This window comes from Petromyzon marinus, unplaced genomic scaffold (genome assembly GCF_048934315.1).
Source record: "Petromyzon marinus isolate PM22_M1 ecotype Great Lakes invasive population unplaced genomic scaffold, UKy_Petmar_22M1.pri1.0 PM_Scaffold_5, whole genome shotgun sequence".
NCBI lineage: Eukaryota > Metazoa > Chordata > Hyperoartia > Petromyzontiformes > Petromyzontidae > Petromyzon > Petromyzon marinus.
In genome coordinates, this window is record NW_027423501.1 from 3187495 (window position 1) to 3215363 (window position 27869).

Genomic DNA, 27869 nt, shown 5'->3' on the forward strand with positions numbered 1-27869 from the left:
ACTGATTAACACTGAACCCTGTGGGAGTCTCACTGTTTAACACTGAACCCTATGGGAGTCTCACTGATTAACAATGAACCCTATGGGAGTCTCATTGATTAACACTGAACCCTGTGGGAGTCTCACTGATTAACACTGAACCCTGTGGGAGTCTCACTCATTAACACTGAACCCTGTGGGAGTCTCACTGATTAACACTGAACCCTGAGGGAGTCTCACTGATTAACACATGAACCCTGTGGGAGTCTCACTGATTACCACTGAACCCTATGGGAGTCTCACTGATTAACACTGAACCCTATGGGAGTCTCACTGATTAACACCGAACCCTATGGGAGTCTCACTGATTAACACTGAACCCTATGGGAGTCTCACTGATTAACACCGAACCCTATGGGAGTCTCACTGATTAACACTGAACCCTATGGGAGTCTCACCGATTAATACTGAACCCTGTGGGAGTCTCATTGATTAAAACTGAACCCTGTGGGAGTCTCACTGATTAACACTGAACCCTGTGGGAGTCTAACTGATTAACACTGAACCCTATGGGAGTCTTACTGATTAACACTGAACCCTATGGGAGTCTCATTGACTAACACTGAACCCTGTGGGAGTCTCACTGATTAACACTGAACCCTGTGGGAGTCTCACTGATTAACACTGAACCCTGTGGGAGTCTCACTGATTAACACTGAACCCTGTGGGAGTCTCACTGATTAACACTGACCCCTGTGGGATTCTCATTGATTAACACTGAAACCCTGTGGGAGTCTCACTGATTAACACTGAACCTTATGGGAGTCTCAGTGATTAACACTGAACCCTATGGGAGTCTCACTGATTAACACTGAACCCTATGGAAGTCTCACTGATTACCACTGAACCCTGTGGGAGTCTCACTGATTAACACTGAACCCTGTTGGAGTCTCACTGATTAACAATGAACCCTATGGGAGTCTCACTGATTAACACTGAACCCTGTGGTAGCCCCACTGATTAACACTGAACCCTATGGGAGTCTCACAGATTAACACTGAACCCTGTGGGAGCCCCACTGATTAACACTGAACCCTATGGGAGTCTTACTGATTAACACTGAACCCTATGGGAGTCTCATTGACTAACACTGAACCCTGTGGGAGTCTCACTGATTAACACTGAACCCTGTGGGAGTCTCACTGATTAACACTGAACCCTGTGGGAGTCTCACTGATTAACACTGAACCCTGTGGGAGTCTCACTGATTAACACTGAACCCTATGGGAGTCTTACTGATTAACACTGAACCCTATGGGAGTCTCACTGATTAACACTGAAACCTATGGGAGTCTCACTGATTAACACCGAACCCTATGGGAGTCTCACTGATTAGCACTGAACCCTATGGGAGTCTCACCGATTAATACTGAACCCTGTGGGAGTCTCATTGATTAAAACTGAACCCTGTGGGAGTCTCACTGATTAACACTGAACCCTGTGGGAGTCTCACTGTTTAACACTGAACCCTATGGGAGTCTCACTGATTAACAATGAACCCTATGGGAGTCTCATTGATTAACACTGAACCCTGTGGGAGTCTCACTGATTAACACTGAACCCTGTGGGAGTCTCACTCATTAACACTGAACCCTGTGGGAGTCTCACTGATTAACACTGAACCCTGAGGGAGTCTCACTGATTAACACATGAACCCTGTGGGAGTCTCACTGATTACCACTGAACCCTATGGGAGTCTCACTGATTAACACTGAACCCTATGGGAGTCTCACTGATTAACACCGAACCCTATGGGAGTCTCACTGATTAACACTGAACCCTATGGGAGTCTCACTGATTAACACCGAACCCTATGGGAGTCTCACTGATTAACACTGAACCCTATGGGAGTCTCACCGATTAATACTGAACCCTGTGGGAGTCTCATTGATTAAAACTGAACCCTGTGGGAGTCTCACTGATTAACACTGAACCCTGTGGGAGTCTAACTGATTAACACTGAACCCTATGGGAGTCTTACTGATTAACACTGAACCCTATGGGAGTCTCATTGACTAACACTGAACCCTGTGGGAGTCTCACTGATTAACACTGAACCCTGTGGGAGTCTCACTGATTAACACTGAACCCTGTGGGAGTCTCACTGATTAACACTGAACCCTGTGGGAGTCTCACTGATTAACACTGACCCCTGTGGGATTCTCATTGATTAACACTGAAACCCTGTGGGAGTCTCACTGATTAACACTGAACCTTATGGGAGTCTCAGTGATTAACACTGAACCCTATGGGAGTCTCACTGATTAACACTGAACCCTATGGAAGTCTCACTGATTACCACTGAACCCTGTGGGAGTCTCACTGATTAACACTGAACCCTGTTGGAGTCTCACTGATTAACAATGAACCCTATGGGAGTCTCACTGATTAACACTGAACCCTGTGGTAGCCCCACTGATTAACACCGAACCCTATGGGAGTCTCACAGATTAACACTGAACCCTGTGGGAGCCCCACTGATTAACACTGAACCCTATGGGAGTCTTACTGATTAACACTGAACCCTATGGGAGTCTCATTGACTAACACTGAACCCTGTGGGAGTCTCACTGATTAACACTGAACCCTGTGGGAGTCTCACTGATTAACACTGAACCCTGTGGGAGTCTCACTGATTAACACTGATCCCTGTGGGAGTCTCACTGAATAACACTGAACCCTGTGGGAGTCTCACTGATTAACACTGACCCCTGTGGGATTCTCATTGATTAACACTGAAACCCTGTGGGAGTCTCACTGTTTAACACTGAACCCTATGGGAGTCTCACTGATTAACAATGAACCCTATGGGAGTCTCATTGATTAACACTGAACCCTGTGGGAGTCTCACTGATTAACACTGAACCCTGTGGGAGTCTCACTCATTAACACTGAACCCTGTGGGAGTCTCACTCATTAACACTGAACCCTGTGGGAGTCTCACTGATTAACACTGAACCCTGAGGGAGTCTCACTGATTAACACATGAACCCTGTGGGAGTCTCACTGATTACCACTGAACCCTATGGGAGTCTCACTGATTAACACTGAACCCTATGGGAGTCTCACTGATTAACACCGAACCCTATGGGAGTCTCACTGATTAACACTGAACCCTATGGGAGTCTCATTGATTAACACCGAACCCTATGGGAGTCTCACTGATTAACACTGAACCCTATGGGAGTCTCACCGATTAATACTGAACCCTGTGGGAGTCTCATTGATTAAAACTGAACCCTGTGGGAGTCTCACTGATTAACACTGAACCCTGTGGGAGTCTAACTGATTAACACTGAACCCTATGGGAGTCTTACTGATTAACACTGAACCCTATGGGAGTCTCATTGACTAACACTGAACCCTGTGGGAGTCTCACTGATTAACACTGAACCCTGTGGGAGTCTCACTGATTAACACTGAACCCTGTGGGAGTCTCACTGATTAACAATGAACCCTATGGGAGTCTCACTGATTAACACTGAACCCTGTGGTAGCCCCACTGATTAACACTGAACCCTATGGGAGTCTCACAGATTAACACTGAACCCTGTGGGAGCCCCACTGATTAACACTGAACCCTATGGGAGTCATACTGATTAACACTGAACCCTATGGGAGTCTCATTGACTAACACTGAACCCTGTGGGAGTCTCACTGATTAACACTGAACCCTGTGGGAGTCTCACTGATTAACACTGAACCCTATGGGAGTCTCACCGATTAATACTGAACCCTGTGGGAGTCTCATTGATTAAAACTGAACCCTGTGGGAGTCTCACTGATTAACACTGAACCCTGTGGGAGTCTCACTGTTTAACACTGAACCCTATGGGAGTCTCACTGATTAACAATGAACCCTATGGGAGTCTCATTGATTAACACTGAACCCTGTGGGAGTCTCACTGATTAACACTGAACCCTGTGGGAGTCTCACTGATTAACACTGAACCCTGTGGGAGTCTAACTGATTAACACTGAACCCTATGGGAGTCTTACTGATTAACACTGAACCCTATGGGAGTCTCATTGACTAACACTGAACCCTGTGGGAGTCTCACTGATTAACACTGAACCCTGTGGGAGTCTCACTGATTAACACTGAACCCTGTGGGAGTCTCACTGATTAACACTGAACCCTGTGGGAGTCTCACTGATTAACACTGACCCCTGTGGGATTCTCATTGATTAACACTGAAACCCTGTGGGAGTCTCACTGATTAACACTGAACCTTATGGGAGTCTCAGTGATTAACACTGAACCCTATGGGAGTCTCACTGATTAACACTGAACCCTATGGAAGTCTCACTGATTATCACTGAACCCTGTGGGAGTCTCACTGATTAACACTGAACCCTGTTGGAGTCTCACTGATTAACAATGAACCCTATGGGAGTCTCACTGATTAACACTGAACCCTGTGGTAGCCCCACTGATTAACACTGAACCCTATGGGAGTCTCACAGATTAACACTGAACCCTGTGGGAGCCCCACTGATTAACACTGAACCCTATGGGAGTCTTACTGATTAACACTGAACCCTATGGGAGTCTCATTGACTAACACTGAACCCTGTGGGAGTCTCACTGATTAACACTGAACCCTGTGGGAGTCTCACTGATTAACACTGAACCCTGTGGGAGTCTCACTGATTAACACTGAACCCTGTGGGAGTCTCACTGAATAACACTGAACCCTGTGGGAGTCTCACTGATTAACACTGACCCCTGTGAGATTCTCATTGATTAACACTGAAACCCTGTGGGAGTCTCACTGTTTAACACTGAACCCTATGGGAGTCTCACTGATTAACAATGAACCCTATGGGAGTCTCATTGATTAACACTGAACCCTGTGGGAGTCTCACTGATTAACACTGAACCCGGTGGGAGTCTCACTCATTAACACTGAACCCTGTGGGAGTCTCACTCATTAACACTGAACCCTGTGGGAGTCTCACTGATTAACACTGAACCCTGAGGGAGTCTCACTGATTAACACATGAACCCTGTGGGAGTCTCACTGATTACCACTGAACCCTATGGGAGTCTCACTGATTAACACTGAACCCTATGGGAGTCTCACTGATTAACACCGAACCCTATGGGAGTCTCACTGATTAACACTGAACCCTATGGGAGTCTCACTGATTAACACCGAACCCTATGGGAGTCTCACTGATTAACACTGAACCCTATGGGAGTCTCACCGATTAATACTGAACCCTGTGGGAGTCTCATTGATTAAAACTGAACCCTGTGGGAGTCTCACTGATTAACACTGAACCCTGTGGGAGTCTAACTGATTAACACTGAACCCTATGGGAGTCTTACTGATTAACACTGAACCCTATGGGAGTCTCATTGACTAACACTGAACCCTGTGGGAGTCTCACTGATTAACACTGAACCCTGTGGGAGTCTCACTGATTAACACTGAACCCTGTGGGAGTCTCACTGATTAACAATGAACCCTATGGGAGTCTCACTGATTAACACTGAACCCTGTGGTAGCCCCACTGATTAACACTGAACCCTATGGGAGTCTCACAGATTAACACTGAACCCTGTGGGAGCCCCACTGATTAACACTGAACCCTATGGGAGTCATACTGATTAACACTGAACCCTATGGGAGTCTCATTGACTAACACTGAACCCTGTGGGAGTCTCACTGATTAACACTGAACCCTGTGGGAGTCTCACTGATTAACACTGAACCCTATGGGAGTCTCACCGATTAATACTGAACCCTGTGGGAGTCTCATTGATTAAAACTGAACCCTGTGGGAGTCTCACTGATTAACACTGAACCCTGTGGGAGTCTCACTGTTTAACACTGAACCCTATGGGAGTCTCACTGATTAACAATGAACCCTATGGGAGTCTCATTGATTAACACTGAACCCTGTGGGAGTCTCACTGATTAACACTGAACCCTGTGGGAGTCTCACTGATTAACACTGAACCCTGTGGGAGTCTAACTGATTAACACTGAACCCTATGGGAGTCTTACTGATTAACACTGAACCCTATGGGAGTCTCATTGACTAACACTGAACCCTGTGGGAGTCTCACTGATTAACACTGAACCCTGTGGGAGTCTCACTGATTAACACTGAACCCTGTGGGAGTCTCACTGATTAACACTGAACCCTGTGGGAGTCTCACTGATTAACACTGACCCCTGTGGGATTCTCATTGATTAACACTGAAACCCTGTGGGAGTCTCACTGATTAACACTGAACCTTATGGGAGTCTCAGTGATTAACACTGAACCCTATGGGAGTCTCACTGATTAACACTGAACCCTATGGAAGTCTCACTGATTATCACTGAACCCTGTGGGAGTCTCACTGATTAACACTGAACCCTGTTGGAGTCTCACTGATTAACAATGAACCCTATGGGAGTCTCACTGATTAACACTGAACCCTGTGGTAGCCCCACTGATTAACACTGAACCCTATGGGAGTCTCACAGATTAACACTGAACCCTGTGGGAGCCCCACTGATTAACACTGAACCCTATGGGAGTCTTACTGATTAACACTGAACCCTATGGGAGTCTCATTGACTAACACTGAACCCTGTGGGAGTCTCACTGATTAACACTGAACCCTGTGGGAGTCTCACTGATTATCACTGAACCCTGTGGGAGTCTCACTGATTAACACTGAACCCTGTTGGAGTCTCACTGATTAACAATGAACCCTATGGGAGTCTCACTGATTAACACTGAACCCTGTGGTAGCCCCACTGATTAACACTGAACCCTATGGGAGTCTCACAGATTAACACTGAACCCTGTGGGAGCCCCACTGATTAACACTGAACCCTATGGGAGTCTTACTGATTAACACTGAACCCTATGGGAGTCTCATTGACTAACACTGAACCCTGTGGGAGTCTCACTGATTAACACTGAACCCTGTGGGAGTCTCACTGATTAACACTGAACCCTGTGGGAGTCTCACTGATTAACACTGAACCCTGTGGGAGTCTCACTGAATAACACTGAACCCTGTGGGAGTCTCACTGATTAACACTGACCCCTGTGAGATTCTCATTGATTAACACTGAAACCCTGTGGGAGTCTCACTGTTTAACACTGAACCCTATGGGAGTCTCACTGATTAACAATGAACCCTATGGGAGTCTCATTGATTAACACTGAACCCTGTGGGAGTCTCACTGATTAACACTGAACCCGGTGGGAGTCTCACTCATTAACACTGAACCCTGTGGGAGTCTCACTCATTAACACTGAACCCTGTGGGAGTCTCACTGATTAACACTGAACCCTGAGGGAGTCTCACTGATTAACACATGAACCCTGTGGGAGTCTCACTGATTACCACTGAACCCTATGGGAGTCTCACTGATTAACACTGAACCCTATGGGAGTCTCACTGATTAACACCGAACCCTATGGGAGTCTCACTGATTAACACTGAACCCTATGGGAGTCTCACTGATTAACACCGAACCCTATGGGAGTCTCACTGATTAACACTGAACCCTATGGGAGTCTCACCGATTAATACTGAACCCTGTGGGAGTCTCATTGATTAAAACTGAACCCTGTGGGAGTCTCACTGATTAACACTGAACCCTGTGGGAGTCTAACTGATTAACACTGAACCCTATGGGAGTCTTACTGATTAACACTGAACCCTATGGGAGTCTCATTGACTAACACTGAACCCTGTGGGAGTCTCACTGATTAACACTGAACCCTGTGGGAGTCTCACTGATTAACACTGAACCCTGTGGGAGTCTCACTGATTAACAATGAACCCTATGGGAGTCTCACTGATTAACACTGAACCCTGTGGTAGCCCCACTGATTAACACTGAACCCTATGGGAGTCTCACAGATTAACACTGAACCCTGTGGGAGCCCCACTGATTAACACTGAACCCTATGGGAGTCATACTGATTAACACTGAACCCTATGGGAGTCTCATTGACTAACACTGAACCCTGTGGGAGTCTCACTGATTAACACTGAACCCTGTGGGAGTCTCACTGATTAACACTGAACCCTATGGGAGTCTCACCGATTAATACTGAACCCTGTGGGAGTCTCATTGATTAAAACTGAACCCTGTGGGAGTCTCACTGATTAACACTGAACCCTGTGGGAGTCTCACTGTTTAACACTGAACCCTATGGGAGTCTCACTGATTAACAATGAACCCTATGGGAGTCTCATTGATTAACACTGAACCCTGTGGGAGTCTCACTGATTAACACTGAACCCTGTGGGAGTCTCACTGATTAACACTGAACCCTGTGGGAGTCTAACTGATTAACACTGAACCCTATGGGAGTCTTACTGATTAACACTGAACCCTATGGGAGTCTCATTGACTAACACTGAACCCTGTGGGAGTCTCACTGATTAACACTGAACCCTGTGGGAGTCTCACTGATTAACACTGAACCCTGTGGGAGTCTCACTGATTAACACTGAACCCTGTGGGAGTCTCACTGATTAACACTGACCCCTGTGGGATTCTCATTGATTAACACTGAAACCCTGTGGGAGTCTCACTGATTAACACTGAACCTTATGGGAGTCTCAGTGATTAACACTGAACCCTATGGGAGTCTCACTGATTAACACTGAACCCTATGGAAGTCTCACTGATTATCACTGAACCCTGTGGGAGTCTCACTGATTAACACTGAACCCTGTTGGAGTCTCACTGATTAACAATGAACCCTATGGGAGTCTCACTGATTAACACTGAACCCTGTGGTAGCCCCACTGATTAACACTGAACCCTATGGGAGTCTCACAGATTAACACTGAACCCTGTGGGAGCCCCACTGATTAACACTGAACCCTATGGGAGTCTTACTGATTAACACTGAACCCTATGGGAGTCTCATTGACTAACACTGAACCCTGTGGGAGTCTCACTGATTAACACTGAACCCTGTGGGAGTCTCACTGATTAACACTGAACCCTGTGGGAGTCTCACTGATTAACACTGAACCCTGTGGGAGTCTCACTGAATAACACTGAACCCTGTGGGAGTCTCACTGATTAACACTGACCCCTGTGAGATTCTCATTGATTAACACTGAAACCCTGTGGGAGTCTCACTGTTTAACACTGAACCCTATGGGAGTCTCACTGATTAACAATGAACCCTATGGGAGTCTCATTGATTAACACTGAACCCTGTGGGAGTCTCACTGATTAACACTGAACCCGGTGGGAGTCTCACTCATTAACACTGAACCCTGTGGGAGTCTCACTCATTAACACTGAACCCTGTGGGAGTCTCACTGATTAACACTGAACCCTGAGGGAGTCTCACTGATTAACACATGAACCCTGTGGGAGTCTCACTGATTACCACTGAACCCTATGGGAGTCTCACTGATTAACACTGAACCCTATGGGAGTCTCAATGATTAACACCGAACCCTATGGGAGTCTCACTGATTAACACTGAACCCTATGGGAGTCTCACTGATTAACACCGAACCCTATGGGAGTCTCACTGATTAACACTGAACCCTATGGGAGTCTCACCGATTAATACTGAACCCTGTGGGAGTCTCATTGATTAAAACTGAACCCTGTGGGAGTCTCACTGATTAACACTGAACCCTGTGGGAGTCTAACTGATTAACACTGAACCCTATGGGAGTCTTACTGATTAACACTGAACCCTATGGGAGTCTCATTGACTAACACTGAACCCTGTGGGAGTCTCACTGATTAACACTGAACCCTGTGGGAGTCTCACTGATTAACACTGAACCCTGTGGGAGTCTCACTGATTAACAATGAACCCTATGGGAGTCTCACTGATTAACACTGAACCCTGTGGTAGCCCCACTGATTAACACTGAACCCTATGGGAGTCTCACAGATTAACACTGAACCCTGTGGGAGCCCCACTGATTAACACTGAACCCTATGGGAGTCATACTGATTAACACTGAACCCTGTGGGAGTCTCACTGATTAACACTGAACCCTATGGGAGTCTCACTGATTAACACTGAACCCTGTGGGAGTCTCACTGATTAACACTGAACCCTGTGGGAGTCTCACTGATTAACACTGACCCCTGTGGGATTCTCATTGATTAACACTGAAACCCTGTGGGAGTCTCACTGTTTAACACTGAACCCTATGGGAGTCTCACTGATTAACAATGAACCCTATGGGAGTCTCATTGATTAACACTGAACCCTGTGGGAGTCTCACTGATTAACACTGAACCCTGTGGGAGTCTCACTCATTAACACTGAACCTTGTGGGAGTCTCACTGATTAACACTGAACCCTGAGGGAGTCTCACTGATTAACACATGAACCCTGTGGGAGTCTCACTGATTACCACTGAACCCTACGGGAGTCTCACAGATTAACACTGAACCCTGTGGGAGCCCCACTGATTAACACTGAACCCTATGGGAGTCATACTGATTAACACTGAACCCTATGGGAGTCTCATTGACTAACACTGAACCCTGTGGGAGTCTCACTGATTAACACTGAACCCTGTGGGAGTCTCACTGATTAACACTGAACCCTATGGGAGTCTCACTGATTAACACTGAACCCTGTGGGAGTCTCACTGATTAACACTGAACCCTGTGGGAGTCTCACTGATTAACACTGACCCCTGTGGGATTCTCATTGATTAACACTGAAACCCTGTGGGAGTCTCATTGTTTAACACTGAACCCTATGGGAGTCTCACTGATTAACAATGAACCCTATGGGAGTCTCACTGATTAACACTGAACCCTGTGGGAGTCTCACTCATTAACACTGAACCTTGTGGGAGTCTCACTGATTAACACTGAACCCTGAGGGAGTCTCACTGATTAACACATGAACCCTGTGGGAGTCTCACTGATTACCACTGAACCCTACGGGAGTCTCACTGATTAACACTGAACCCTGTGGGAGTCTCACTGATTAACACTGAACCCTGTGGGAGTCTCACTGATTAACACTGAACCCTGTGGGAGTCTCACTGATTAACACTGAACCCTGTGGGAGTCTCACTGATTAACACTGAACCCTGTGGGAGTCTCACTGATTAACACTGACCCCTGTGGGATTCTCATTGATTAACACTGAAACCCTGTGGGAGTCTCACTGATTAACACTGAACCTTATGGGAGTCTCAGTGATTAACACTGAACACTATGGGAGTCTCACTGATTAACACTGAACCCTATGGAAGTCTCACTGATTACCACTGAACCCTGTGGGAGTCTCACTGATTAACACTGAACCCTGTTGGAGTCTCACTGATTAACAATGAACCCTATGGGAGTCTCACTGATTAACACTGAACCCTGTGGGAGCCCCACTGATTAACACTGAACCCTATGGGAGTCTCACAGATTAACACTGAACACTGTGGGAGCCCCACTGATTAACACTGAACCCTATGGGAGTCTCACTGATTAACACTGAACCCGATTGGAGTCTCACTGATTAACACTGAACCCTATGGGAGTCTCAGTGATGAACACTGAACCCTGTGGGAGTCTCACTGATTAACACTGAACCCTATGGGAGTCTCACTGATTAACACTGAACCCTGTGGGAATCTCACTGATTAACACTGAACCCTATGGGAATCTCGCTGATTAACACTGAACCCTGTGGGAGCCCCACTGATTAACACTGAACCCTGTGGGAGTCTCACTGATTAACACTGAACCTTATGGGAGTCTCAGTGATTAACACTGAACCCTATGGGAGTCTCACTGATTAACACTGAACCCTATGGAAGTCTCACTGATTACCACTGAACCCTGTGGGAGTCTCACAGATTAACACTGAACCCTGTGGGAGTCTCACTGATTAACAATGAACCCTATGGGAGTCTCACTGATTAACAGTGCACCCTGTGGGAGCCCCACTGATTAACACTGAACCCTATGGGAGTCTCACAGATTAACACTGAACACTGTGGGAGCCCCACTGATTAACACTGAACCCTATGGGAGTCTCACTGATTTAGACTGAACCCTATGGGAGTCTCACTGATTAACAATGAACCTTGTGGGAGTGTCACTGATTAACACTGAACCCTGTGGGAGTCTTACTGATTAACACTGAAACCTATGGGAGTCTCACTGATTAACACTGAACCCTGTGGGAGTCTCACTGATTAACACCGAACCCTGTGGGAGTCTCACTGATTAACACTGAACCCTATGGGAGTCTCACTGATTAACACATGAACCCTGTGGGGGTCTCACTGATTAACACTGAACCCTATGGGAGTCTGACTGATTAACACTGAACCCTAAGGGGAGTCTCACTGATTAACACCGAACCCTATGGGAGTCTCACTGATAAACACTGAACCCTGTGGGAGTCTCACTGATTAACACTGAACCCTATGGGAGTCTCACTGATTAACACTGAAACCTGTGGGAGTCTCACTGATTAACACTGAACCCTGTGGGAATTTCACTGATTAACACTGAACCCTGTGGTAGTCTCACTGATTAACACTGAACCCTATGGGAGTCTCACTGATTAACACTGAACCCTATGGGAGTCTCACCGATTAATACTGACCAAATGGGAGTCTCACTGATTAACACTGAACCCTGTGGGAGTCTCACTGATTAACACTGAACCCTATGGGAGTCTCACTGATTAACACTGAACCCTGTGGGAATCTCACTGATTAACACTGAACCCTATGGGAATCTCGCTGATTAACACTGAACCCTGTGGGAGCCCCACTGATTAACACTGAACCCTGTGGGAGTCTCACTGATTAACACTGAACCTTATGGGAGTCTCAGTGATTAACACTGAACCCTGTGGGAGCCACACTGATTAACACTGAACCCTATGGGAGTCTCACAGATTAACACTGAACACTGTGGGAGCCCCACTGATTAACACTGAACCCTATGGGAGTCTCACTGATTTAGACTGAACCCTATGGGAGTCTCACTGATTAACAATGAACCTTGTGGGAGTGTCACTGATTAACACTGAACCCTGTGGGAGTCTTACTGATTAACACTGAAACCTATGGGAGTCTCACTGATTAACAATGAACCCTATGGGAGTCTCACTGATTAACACTGAACCGTGTGGGAGTCTCACTGATGAACACTGAACCCTGTGGGAGTCTCACTGATTAACACTGAACCCTGTGGGAGTCTCACTGATTAACACCGAACCCTGTGGGAGTCTCACTGATTAACACTGAACCCTATGGGAGTCTCACTGATTAACACATGAACCCTGTGGGGGTCTCACTGATTAACACTGAACCCTATGGGAGTCTGACTGATTAACACTGAACCCTAAGGGGAGTCTCACTGATTAACACCGAACCCTATGGGAGTCTCACTGATAAACACTGAACCCTGTGGGAGTCTCACTGATTAACACTGAACCCTATGGGAGTCTCACTGATTAACACTGAAACCTGTGGGAGTCTCACTGATTAACACTGAACCCTGTGGGAATTTCACTGATTAACACTGAACCCTGTGGTAGTCTCACTGATTAACACTGAACCCTATGGGAGTCTCACTGATTAACACTGAACCCTATGGGAGTCTCACCGATTAATACTGACCAAATGGGAGACTCACTGATTAACACTGAACCCTGTGGGAGTCTCACTGATTAACACTGAACCCTATGGGAATCTCGCTGATTAACAATGAACCCTGTGGGAGTCTCACTGATTAACACTGAACCCTATGGGAGTCTCACTGATTAACACTGAACCCTGTGAGAGTCTCACTGATTAACACTGGACCCTATGGGAGTCTCACTGATTAACACTGAACCCTGTGGGAGTCTCACTGATTAACACTGAACCCTATGGGAGTCTCACTGATTAACACAGAACCCTGTGGGTGTCTCACTGATTAACATTGAACCCTGTGGGAGTATCACTGATTAACACTGAACCCTATGGGAGTCTCACTGATTAACACTGAACCCTATGGGAGTCTCACTGATTAACACTGAACCCTATGGGAGTCTCAATGATTAACACTGAACCCTATGGGAGTCTCACTGATTAAAACTGAACCCTATGGGAGTCTCACTGATTAAAACTGAACCCTATGGGAGTCTCACTGATTAACACCGAACCCAATGGGAGTCTCAGTGATTTACACTGAACACTATGGGAGTCTCACTGATTAACACTGAACCCTGTGGGAATCTCACTGATTAACACTGAACCCTGTGGGAGTCTCACTGATTAACACTGAACCATGTTGGAGTCTCAATGATTAACACTGAACCCTATGGGAGTCTCATTGATTAACACTGAACCCTATGGGAGCCTCACTGATTAACACATGAACCCTGTGGGAGTCTCACTGGTTAACACTGAACCCTGTGGGTGTCTCACTGATTAACACTGAACCCTGTGGGAGTCTCACTGATTAACACTGAACCCTATGGGAGTCTCACTGATTAACACTGAACCCTATGGGAGTCTCACTGATTAACACTGAACCCGATGGGAGTCTCACTGATTAACACTGAACCCTATGGGAGTCTCACTGATTAAAACTGAACCCTATGGGAGTCTCACTGATTAAAACTGAACCCTATGGGAGTCTCACTGATTAACACCGAACCCAATGGGAGTCTTAGTGATTTACACTGAACACTATGGGAGTCTCACTGATTAACACTGAACGCTGTTGGAGTCTCACTGATTAACACTGAACCCTGTTAGAGTCTCACTGATTACCACTGAACCCTATGGAAGTCTCATTGATTAACACTGAACCCTATGGGAGTCTCACTGATTAACACATGAACCCTGTGGGAGTCTCACTGATTAACACTGAACCCTATGGGAGTCTCACTGATTAACACTGAACCCTATGGGAGTCTCACTGATTAACACCGAACCCTATGGGAGTCTCACTGATTAACACTGAACCCTATGGGATTCTCACTCATTAACACCGAACCCTATGGGAGTCTCACTGATTAGCACTGAACCCTATGGGAGTCTCACCGATTAATACTGAACCCTGTGGGAGTCTCATTGATTAAAACTGAACCCTGTGGGAGTCTCACTGATTAACACCGAACCCTATGGGAGTCTCATTGATTAACACTGAACCCTGTGGGAGTCTCACTGATTAACACTGAACCCTGTGGGAGTCTCACTCATTAACACTGAACCCTGTGGGAGTCTCACTGATTAACACTGAACCCTATGGGAGTCTCACTGATTAACACCGAACCCTATGGGAGTCTCACTGATTAACACTGAACCCTATGGGAGTCTCACTGATTAACACCGAACCCTATGGGAGTCTCACCGATTAATACTGAACCCTGTGGGAGTCTCACTGATTAACACTGAACCCTGTGGGAGTCTAACTGATTAACACTGAACCCTATGGGAGTCTTACTGATTAACACTGAACCCTATGGGAGTCTTACTGATTAACACTGAACCCTATGGGAGTCTCACTGATTAACACTGAACCCTATGGGAGTCTCACTGATTAACACCGAACCCTATGGGAGTCTCACTGATTAGCACTGAACCCTATGGGAGTCTCACCGATTAATACTGAACCCTGTGGGAGTCTCATTGATTAAAACTGAACCCTGTGGGAGTCTCACTGATTAACACTGAACCCTGTGGGAGTCTCACTGTTAAACACTAAACCCTATGGGAGTCTCACTGATTAACAATAAACCCTATGGGAGTCTCATTGATTAACACTAAACCCTGTGGGAGTCTCACTGATTAACACTGAACCCTGTGGGAGTCTCACTCATTAACACTGAACCCTGTGGGAGTCTCACTGATTAACACTGAACCCTGAGGGAGTCTCACTGATTAACACCGAACCCTATGGGAGTCTCACTGATTAGCACTGAACCCTATGGGAGTCTCACCGATTAATACTGAACCCTGTGGGAGTCTCATTGATTAAAACTGAACCCTGTGGGAGTCTCACTGATTAACACTGAACCCTGTGGGAGTCTCACTGTTTAACACTGAACCCTATGGGAGTCTCACTGATTAACAATGAACCCTATGGGAGTCTCATTGATTAACACTGAACCCTGTGGGAGTCTCACTGATTAACACTGAACCCTGTGGGAGTCTCACTCATTAACACTGAACCCTGTGGGAGTCTCACTGATTAACACTGAACCCTGAGGGAGTCTCACTGATTAACACATGAACCCTGTGGGAGTCTCACTGATTACCACTGAACCCTATGGGAGTCTCACTGATTAACACTGAACCCTATGGGAGTCTCACTGATTAACACCGAACCCTATGGGAGTCTCACTGATTAACACTGAACCCTATGGGAGTCTCACTGATTAACACCGAACCCTATGGGAGTCTCACTGATTAACACTGAACCCTATGGGAGTCTCACCGTTTAATACTGAACACTGTGGGAGTCTCATTGATTAAAACTGAACCCTGTGGGAGTCTCACTGATTAACACTGAACCCTGTGGGAGTCTAACTGATTAACACTGAACCCTATGGGAGTCTTACTGATTAACACTGAACCCTATGGGAGTCTTACTGATTAACACTGAACCCTATGGGAGTCTCACTGATTAACACTGAACCCTATGGGAGTCTCACTGATTAACACCGAACCCTATGGGAGTCTCACTGATTAGCACTGAACCCTTTGGGAGTCTCACCGATTAATACTGAACCCTGTGGGAGTCTCATTGATTAAAACTGAACCCTGTTGGGAGTCTCACTGATTAACACTGAACCCTGTGGGAGTCTCACTGTTAAACACTAAACCCTATGGGAGTCTCACTGATTAACAATGAACCCTATGGGAGTCTCATTGATTAACACTAAACCCTGTGGGAGTCTCACTGATTAACACTGAACCCTGTGGGAGTCTCACTCATTAACACTGAACCCTGTGGGAGTCTCACTGATTAACACTGAACCCTGAGGGAGTCTCACTGATTAACACCGAACCCTATGGGAGTCTCACTGATTAGCACTGAACCCTATGGGAGTCTCACCGATTAATACTGAACCCTGTGGGAGTCTCATTGATTAAAACTGAACCCTGTGGGAGTCTCACTGATTAACACTGAACCCTGTGGGAGTCTCACTGTTTAACACTGAACCCTATGGGAGTCTCACTGATTAACAATGAACCCTATGGGAGTCTCATTGATTAACACTGAACCCTGTGGGAGTCTCACTGATTAACACTGAACCCTGTGGGAGTCTCACTCATTAACACTGAACCCTGTGGGAGTCTCACTGATTAACACTGAACCCTGAGGGAGTCTCACTGATTAACACATGAACCCTGTGGGAGTCTCACTGATTACCACTGAACCCTATGGGAGTCTCACTGATTAACACTGAACCCTATGGGAGTCTCACTGATTAACACCGAACCCTATGGGAGTCTCACTGATTAACACTGAACCCTATGGGAGTCTCACTGATTAACACCGAACCCTATGGGAGTCTCACTGATTAACACTGAACCCTATGGGAGTCTCACCGTTTAATACTGAACACTGTGGGAGTCTCATTGATTAAAACTGAACCCTGTGGGAGTCTCACTGATTAACACTGAACACTGTGGGAGTCTAACTGATTAACACTGAACCCTATGGGAGTCTTACTGATTAACACTGAACCCTATGGGAGTCTCATTGACTAACACTGAACCCTGTGGGAGTCTCACTGATTAACACTGAACCCTGTGGGAGTCTCACTGATTAACACTGAACCCTGTGGGAGTCTCACTGATTAACACTGAACCCTGTGGGAGTCTCACTGATTAACACTGAACCCAGTGGGAGTCTCACTGATTAACACTGACCCCTGTGGGATTCTCATTGATTAACACTGAAACCCTGTGGGAGTCTCACTGATTAACACTGAACCTTATGGGAGTCTCACTGATTAACACTGAACCCTGTGGGAGTCTCACTGATTAACACTGAACCCTGTGGGAGTCTCACTGATTAACACTGAACCCTGTGGGAGTCTCACTGATTAACACTGAACCCTGTGGGAGTCTCACTGATTAACACTGACCCCTGTGGGATTCTCATTGATTAACACTGAAACCCTGTGGGAGTCTCACTGATTAACACTGAACCTTATGGGAGTCTCACTGATTAACACTGAACCCTGTGGGAGTCTCACTGATTAACACTGAACCCTATGGGAGTCTCACTGATTAGCACTGAACCCTATGGGAGTCTCACCGATTAATACTGAACCCTGTGGGAGTCTCATTGATTAAAACTGAACCCTGTGGGAGTCTCACTGATTAACACCGAACCCTATGGGAGTCTCATTGATTAACACTGAACCCTGTGGGAGTCTCACTGATTAACACTGAACCCTGTGGGAGTCTCACTCATTAACACTGAACCCTGTGGGAGTCTCACTGATTAACACTGAACCCTATGGGAGTCTCACTGATTAACACCGAACCCTATGGGAGTCTCACTGATTAACACTGAACCCTATGGGAGTCTCACTGATTAACACCGAACCCTATGGGAGTCTCACCGATTAATACTGAACCCTGTGGGAGTCTCATTGATTAAAACTGAACCCTGTGGGAGTCTCACTGATTAACACTGAACCCTGTGGGAGTCTAACTGATTAACACTGAACCCTATGGGAGTCTTACTGATTAACACTGAACCCTATGGGAGTCTCACTGATTAACACTGAACCCTATGGGAGTCTCACTGATTAACACCGAACCCTATGGGAGTCTCACTGATTAGCACTGAACCCTATGGGAGTCTCACCGATTAATACTGAACCCTGTGGGAGTCTCATTGATTAAAACTGAACCCTGTGGGAGTCTCACTGATTAACACTGAACCCTGTGGGAGTCTCACTGTTAAACACTGAACCCTATGGGAGTCTCACTGATTAACAATGAACCCTATGGGAGTCTCATTGATTAACACTAAACCCTGTGGGAGTCTCACTGATTAACACTGAACCCTGTGGGAGTCTCACTCATTAACACTGAACCCTGTGGGAGTCTCACTGATTAACACTGAACCCTGAGGGAGTCTCACTGATTAACACCGAACCCTATGGGAGTCTCACTGATTAGCACTGAACCCTATGGGAGTCTCACCGATTAATACTGAACCCTGTGGGAGTCTCATTGATTAAAACTGAACCCTGTGGGAGTCTCACTGATTAACACTGAACCCTGTGGGAGTCTCACTGTTTAACACTGAACCCTATGGGAGTCTCACTGATTAACAATGAACCCTATGGGAGTCTCATTGATTAACACTGAACCCTGTGGGAGTCTCACTGATTAACACTGAACCCTGTGGGAGTCTCACTCATTAACACTGAACCCTGTGGGAGTCTCACTGATTAACACTGAACCCTGAGGGAGTCTCACTGATTAACACATGAACCCTGTGGGAGTCTCACTGATTAACACTGAACCCTATGGGAGTCTCACTGATTAGCACTGAACCCTATGGGAGTCTCACCGATTAATACTGAACCCTGTGGGAGTCTCACTGATTAAAACTGAACCCTGTGGGAGTCTCACTGATTAACACCGAACCCTATGGGAGTCTCATTGATTAACACTGAACCCTGTGGGAGTCTCACTGATTAACACTGAACCCTGTGGGAGTCTCACTGATTAACACTGAACCCTGTGGGAGTCTCACTGATTAACACTGACCCCTGTGGGATTCTCATTGATTAACACTGAAACCCTGTGGGAGTCTCACTGATTAACACTGAACCTTATGGGAGTCTCACTGATTAACACTGAACCCTGTGGGAGTCTCACTGATTAACACTGAACCCTATGGGAGTCTCACTGATTAGCACTGAACCCTATGGGAGTCTCACCGATTAATACTGAACCCTGTGGGAGTCTCATTGATTAAAACTGAACCCTGTGGGAGTCTCACTGATTAACACCGAACCCTATGGGAGTCTCATTGATTAACACTGAACCCTGTGGGAGTCTCACTGATTAACACTGAACCCTGTGGGAGTCTCACTCATTAACACTGAACCCTGTGGGAGTCTCACTGATTAACACTGAACCCTATGGGAGTCTCACTGATTAACACCGAACCCTATGGGAGTCTCACTGATTAACACTGAACCCTATGGGAGTCTCACTGATTAACACCGAACCCTATGGGAGTCTCACCGATTAATACTGAACCCTGTGGGAGTCTCATTGATTAAAACTGAACCCTGTGGGAGTCTCACTGATTAACACTGAACCCTGTGGGAGTCTAACTGATTAACACTGAACCCTATGGGAGTCTTACTGATTAACACTGAACCCTATGGGAGTCTCACTGATTAACACTGAACCCTATGGGAGTCTCACTGATTAACACCGAACCCTATGGGAGTCTCACTGATTAGCACTGAACCCTATGGGAGTCTCACCGATTAATACTGAACCCTGTGGGAGTCTCACTGATTAACACTGAACCCTGTGGGAGTCTCACTCATTAACACTGAACCCTGTGGGAGTCTCACTCATTAACACTGAACCCTGTGGGAGTCTCACTGATTAACACTGAACCCTGTGGGAGTCTCACTGTTAAACACTAAACCCTATGGGAGTCTCACTGATTAACAATAAACCCTATGGGAGTCTCATTGATTAACACTAAACCCTGTGGGAGTCTCACTGATTAACACTGAACCCTGTGGGAGTCTCACTCATTAACACTGAACCCTGTGGGAGTCTCACTGATTAACACTGAACCCTGAGGGAGTCTCACTGATTAACACCGAACCCTATGGGAGTCTCACTGATTAGCACTGAACCCTATGGGAGTCTCACCGATTAATACTGAACCCTGTGGGAGTCTCATTGATTAAAACTGAACCCTGTGGGAGTCTCACTGATTAACACTGAACCCTGTGGGAGTCTCACTGTTTAACACTGAACCCTATGGGAGTCTCACTGATTAACAATGAACCCTATGGGAGTCTCATTGATTAACACTGAACCCTGTGGGAGTCTCACTGATTAACACTGAACCCTGTGGGAGTCTCACTCATTAACACTGAACCCTGTGGGAGTCTCACTGATTAACACTGAACCCTGAGGGAGTCTCACTGATTAACACATGAACCCTGTGGGAGTCTCACTGATTACCACTGAACCCTATGGGAGTCTCACTGATTAACACTGAACCCTATGGGAGTCTAACTGATTAACACCGAACCCTATGGGAGTCTCACTGATTAACACTGAACCCTATGGGAGTCTCACTGATTAACACCGAACCCTATGGGAGTCTCACTGATTAACACTAAACCCTGTGGGAGTCTCACTGATTAACACTGAACCCTGTGGGAGTCTCACTCATTAACACTGAACCCTGTGGGAGTCTCACTGATTAACACTGAACCCTGAGGGAGTCTTACTGATTAACACCGAACCCTATGGGAGTCTCACTGATTAGCACTGAACCCTATGGGAGTCTCACCGATTAATACTGAACCCTGTGGGAGTCTCATTGATTAAAACTGAACCCTGTGGGAGTCTCACTGATTAACACTGAACCCTGTGGGAGTCTCACTGTTTAACACTGAACCCTATGGGAGTCTCACTGATTAACAATGAACCCTATGGGAGTCTCATTGATTAACACTGAACCCTGTGGGAGTCTCACTGATTAACACTGAACCCTGTGGGAGTCTCACTCATTAACACTGAACCCTGTGGGAGTCTCACTGATTAACACTGAACCCTGAGGGAGTCTCACTGATTAACACATGAACCCTGTGGGAGTCTCACTGATTACCACTGAACCCTATGGGAGTCTCACTGATTAACACTGAACCCTATGGGAGTCTAACTGATTAACACCGAACCCTATGGGAGTCTCACTGATTAACACTGAACCCTATGGGAGTCTCACTGATTAACACCGAACCCTATGGGAGTCTCACTGATTAACACTGAACCCTATGGGAGTCTCACTGATTAACACCGAACCCTATGGGAGTCTCACCGATTAATACTGAACCCTGTGGGAGTCTCATTGATTAAAACTGAACCCTGTGGGAGTCTCACTGATTAACACTGAACCCTGTGGGAGTCTAACTGATTAACACTGAACCCTATGGGAGTCTTACTGATTAACACTGAACCCTATGGGAGTCTCACTGATTAACACTGAACCCTATGGGAGTCTCACTGATTAACACCGAACCCTATGGGAGTCTCACTGATTAGCACTGAACCCTATGGGAGTCTCACCGATTAATACTGAACCCTGTGGGAGTCTCATTGATTAAAACTGAACCCTGTGGGAGTCTCACTGATTAACACTGAACCCTGTGGGAGTCTCACTGTTAAACACTGAACCCTATGGGAGTCTCACTGATTAACAATGAACCCTATGGGAGTCTCATTGATTAACACTAAACCCTGTGGGAGTCTCACTGATTAACACTGAACCCTGTGGGAGTCTCACTCATTAACACTGAACCCTGTGGGAGTCTCACTGATTAACACTGAACCCTGAGGGAGTCTCACTGATTAACACCGAACCCTATGGGAGTCTCACTGATTAGCACTGAACCCTATGGGAGTCTCACCGATTAATACTGAACCCTGTGGGAGTCTCATTGATTAAAACTGAACCCTGTGGGAGTCTCACTGATTAACACTGAACCCTGTGGGAGTCTCACTGTTTAACACTGAACCCTATGGGAGTCTCACTGATTAACAATGAACCCTATGGGAGTCTCATTGATTAACACTGAACCCTGTGGGAGTCTCACTGATTAACACTGAACCCTGTGGGAGTCTCACTCATTAACACTGAACCCTGTGGGAGTCTCACTGATTAACACTGAACCCTGAGGGAGTCTCACTGATTAACACATGAACCCTGTGGGAGTCTCACTGATTACCACTGAACCCTATGGGAGTCTCACTGATCAACACTGAACCCTATGGGAGTCTAACTGATTAACACCGAACCCTATGGGAGTCTCACTGATTAACACTGAACCCTATGGGAGTCTCACTGATTAACACCGAACCCTATGGGAGTCTCACTGATTAACACTGAACCCTATGGGAGTCTCACCGATTAATACTGAACACTGTGGGAGTCTCACTGATTAACACTGAACCCTGTGAGAGTCTCACTGATTAACACTGGACCCTATGGGAGTCTCACTGATTAACACTGAACCCTGTGGGAGTCTCACTGATTAACACTGAACCCTATGGGAGTCTCACTGATTAACACAGAACCCTGTGGGTGTCTCACTGATTAACACTGAACCCTGTGGGAGTCTCACTGATTAACACTGAACCCTATGGGAGTCTCACTGATTAACACCGAACCCTATGGGAGTCTCACCGATTAATACTGAACCCTGTGGGAGTCTCATTGATTAAAACTGAACCCTGTGGGAGTCTCACTGATTAACACTGAACCCTGTGGGAGTCTAACTGATTAACACTGAACCCTATGGGAGTCTTACTGATTAACACTGAACCCTATGGGAGTCTCACTGATTAACACTGAACCCTATGGGAGTCTCACTGATTAACACCGAACCCTATGGGAGTCTCACTGATTAGCACTGAACCCTATGGGAGTCTCACCGATTAATACTGAACCCTGTGGGAGTCTCATTGATTAAAACTGAACCCTGTGGGAGTCTCACTGATTAACACTGAACCCTGTGGGAGTCTCACTGTTAAACACTGAACCCTATGGGAGTCTCACTGATTAACAATGAACCCTATGGGAGTCTCATTGATTAACACTAAACCCTGTGGGAGTCTCACTGATTAACACTGAACCCTGTGGGAGTCTCACTCATTAACACTGAACCCTGTGGGAGTCTCACTGATTAACACTGAACCCTGAGGGAGTCTCACTGATTAACACCGAACCCTATGGGAGTCTCACTGATTAGCACTGAACCCTATGGGAGTCTCACCGATTAATACTGAACCCTGTGGGAGTCTCATTGATTAAAACTGAACCCTGTGGGAGTCTCACTGATTAACACTGAACCCTGTGGGAGTCTCACTGTTTAACACTGAACCCTATGGGAGTCTCACTGATTAACAATGAACCCTATGGGAGTCTCATTGATTAACACTGAACCCTGTGGGAGTCTCACTGATTAACACTGAACCCTGTGGGAGTCTCACTCATTAACACTGAACCCTGTGGGAGTCTCACTGATTAACACTGAACCCTGAGGGAGTCTCACTGATTAACACATGAACCCTGTGGGAGTCTCACTGATTACCACTGAACCCTATGGGAGTCTCACTGATTAACACTGAACCCTATGGGAGTCTAACTGATTAACACCGAACCCTATGGGAGTCTCACTGATTAACACTGAACCCTATGGGAGTCTCACTGATTAACACCGAACCCTATGGGAGTCTCACTGATTAACACTAAACCCTGTGGGAGTCTCACTGATTAACACTGAACCCTGTGGGAGTCTCACTCATTAACACTGAACCCTGTGGGAGTCTCACTGATTAACACTGAACCCTGAGGGAGTCTTACTGATTAACACCGAACCCTATGGGAGTCTCACTGATTAGCACTGAACCCTATGGGAGTCTCACCGATTAATACTGAACCCTGTGGGAGTCTCATTGATTAAAACTGAACCCTGTGGGAGTCTCACTGATTAACACTGAACCCTGTGGGAGTCTCACTGTTTAACACTGAACCCTATGGGAGTCTCACTGATTAACAATGAACCCTATGGGAGTCTCATTGATTAACACTGAACCCTGTGGGAGTCTCACTGATTAACACTGAACCCTGTGGGAGTCTCACTCATTAACACTGAACCCTGTGGGAGTCTCACTGATTAACACTGAACCCTGAGGGAGTCTCACTGATTAACACATGAACCCTGTGGGAGTCTCACTGATTACCACTGAACCCTATGGGAGTCTCACTGATTAACACTGAACCCTATGGGAGTCTAACTGATTAACACCGAACCCTATGGGAGTCTCACTGATTAACACTGAACCCTATGGGAGTCTCACTGATTAACACCGAACCCTATGGGAGTCTCACTGATTAACACTGAACCCTATGGGAGTCTCACTGATTAACACCGAACCCTATGGGAGTCTCACCGATTAATACTGAACCCTGTGGGAGTCTCATTGATTAAAACTGAACCCTGTGGGAGTCTCACTGATTAACACTGAACCCTGTGGGAGTCTAACTGATTAACACTGAACCCTATGGGAGTCTTACTGATTAACACTGAACCCTATGGGAGTCTCACTGATTAACACTGAACCCTATGGGAGTCTCACTGATTAACACCGAACCCTATGGGAGTCTCACTGATTAGCACTGAACCCTATGGGAGTCTCACCGATTAATACTGAACCCTGTGGGAGTCTCATTGATTAAAACTGAACCCTGTGGGAGTCTCACTGATTAACACTGAACCCTGTGGGAGTCTCACTGTTAAACACTGAACCCTATGGGAGTCTCACTGATTAACAATGAACCCTATGGGAGTCTCATTGATTAACACTAAACCCTGTGGGAGTCTCACTGATTAACACTGAACCCTGTGGGAGTCTCACTCATTAACACTGAACCCTGTGGGAGTCTCACTGATTAACACTGAACCCTGAGGGAGTCTCACTGATTAACACCGAACCCTATGGGAGTCTCACTGATTAGCACTGAACCCTATGGGAGTCTCACCGATTAATACTGAACCCTGTGGGAGTCTCATTGATTAAAACTGAACCCTGTGGGAGTCTCACTGATTAACACTGAACCCTGTGGGAGTCTCACTGTTTAACACTGAACCCTATGGGAGTCTCACTGATTAACAATGAACCCTATGGGAGTCTCATTGATTAACACTGAACCCTGTGGGAGTCTCACTGATTAACACTGAACCCTGTGGGAGTCTCACTCATTAACACTGAACCCTGTGGGAGTCTCACTGATTAACACTGAACCCTGAGGGAGTCTCACTGATTAACACATGAACCCTGTGGGAGTCTCACTGATTACCACTGAACCCTATGGGAGTCTCACTGATCAACACTGAACCCTATGGGAGTCTAACTGATTAACACCGAACCCTATGGGAGTCTCACTGATTAACACTGAACCCTATGGGAGTCTCACTGATTAACACCGAACCCTATGGGAGTCTCACTGATTAACACTGAACCCTATGGGAGTCTCACCGATTAATACTGAACACTGTGGGAGTCTCACTGATTAACACTGAACCCTGTGAGAGTCTCACTGATTAACACTGGACCCTATGGGAGTCTCACTGATTAACACTGAACCCTGTGGGAGTCTCACTGATTAACACTGAACCCTATGGGAGTCTCACTGATTAACACAGAACCCTGTGGGTGTCTCACTGATTAACACTGAACCCTGTGGGAGTCTCACTGATTAACACTGAACCCTATGGGAGTCTCACTGATTAACACTGAACCCTATGGGAGTCTCACTGATTAACACTGAACCCTATGGGAGTCTCAATGATTAACACTGAACCCTATGGGAGTCTCACTGATTAAAACTGAACCCTATGGGAGTCTCACTGATTAAAACTGAACCCTATGGGAGTCCACTGATTAACACCGAACCCAATGGGAGTCTCAGTGATTTACACTGAACACTATGGGAGTCTCACTGATTAACACTGAACCCTGTGGGAATCTCACTGATTAACACTGAACCCTGTGGGAGTCTCACTGATTAACACTGAACCATGTTGGAGTCTCAATGATTAACACTGAACCCTATGGGAGTCTCATTGATTAACACTGAACCCTATGGGAGCCTCACTGATTAACACATGAACCCTGTGGGAGTCTCACTGGTTAACACTGAACCCTGTGGGTGTCTCACTGATTAACACTGAACCCTGTGGGAGTCTCACTGATTAACACTGAACCCTATGGGAGTCTCACTGATTAACACTGAACCCTATGGGAGTCTCACTGATTAACACCGAACCCAATGGGAGTCTTAGTGATTTACACTGAACACTATGGGAGTCTCACTGATTAACACTGAACGCTGTTGGAGTCTCACTGATTAACACTGAACCCTGTTAGAGTCTCACTGATTACCACTGAACCCTATGGAAGTCTCATTGATTAACACTGAACCCTATGGGAGTCTCACTGATTAACACATGAACCCTGTGGGAGTCTCACTGATTAACACTGAACCCTATGGGAGTCTCACTGATTAACACTGAACCCTATGGGAGTCTCACTGATTAACACCGAACCCTATGGGAGTCTCACTGATTAGCACTGAACCCTATGGGAGTCTCACCGATTAATACTGAACCCTGTGGGAGTCTCATTGATTAAAACTGAACCCTGTGGGAGTCTCACTGATTAACACCGAACCCTATGGGAGTCTCATTGATTAACACTGAACCCTGTGGGAGTCTCACTGATTAACACTGAACCCTGTGGGAGTCTCACTCATTAACACTGAACCCTGTGGGAGTCTCACTGATTAACACTGAACCCTGAGGGAGTCTCACTGATTAACACATGAACCCTGTGGGAATCTCACTGATTACCACTGAACCCTATGGGAGTCTCACTGATTAACACTGAACCCTATGGGAGTCTCACTGATTAACACCGAACCCTATGGGAGTCTCACTGATTAACACTGAACCCTATGGGAGTCTCACTGATTAACACCGAACCCTATGGGAGTCTCACCGATTAATACTGAACCCTGTGGGAGTCTCATTGATTAAAACTGAACCCTGTG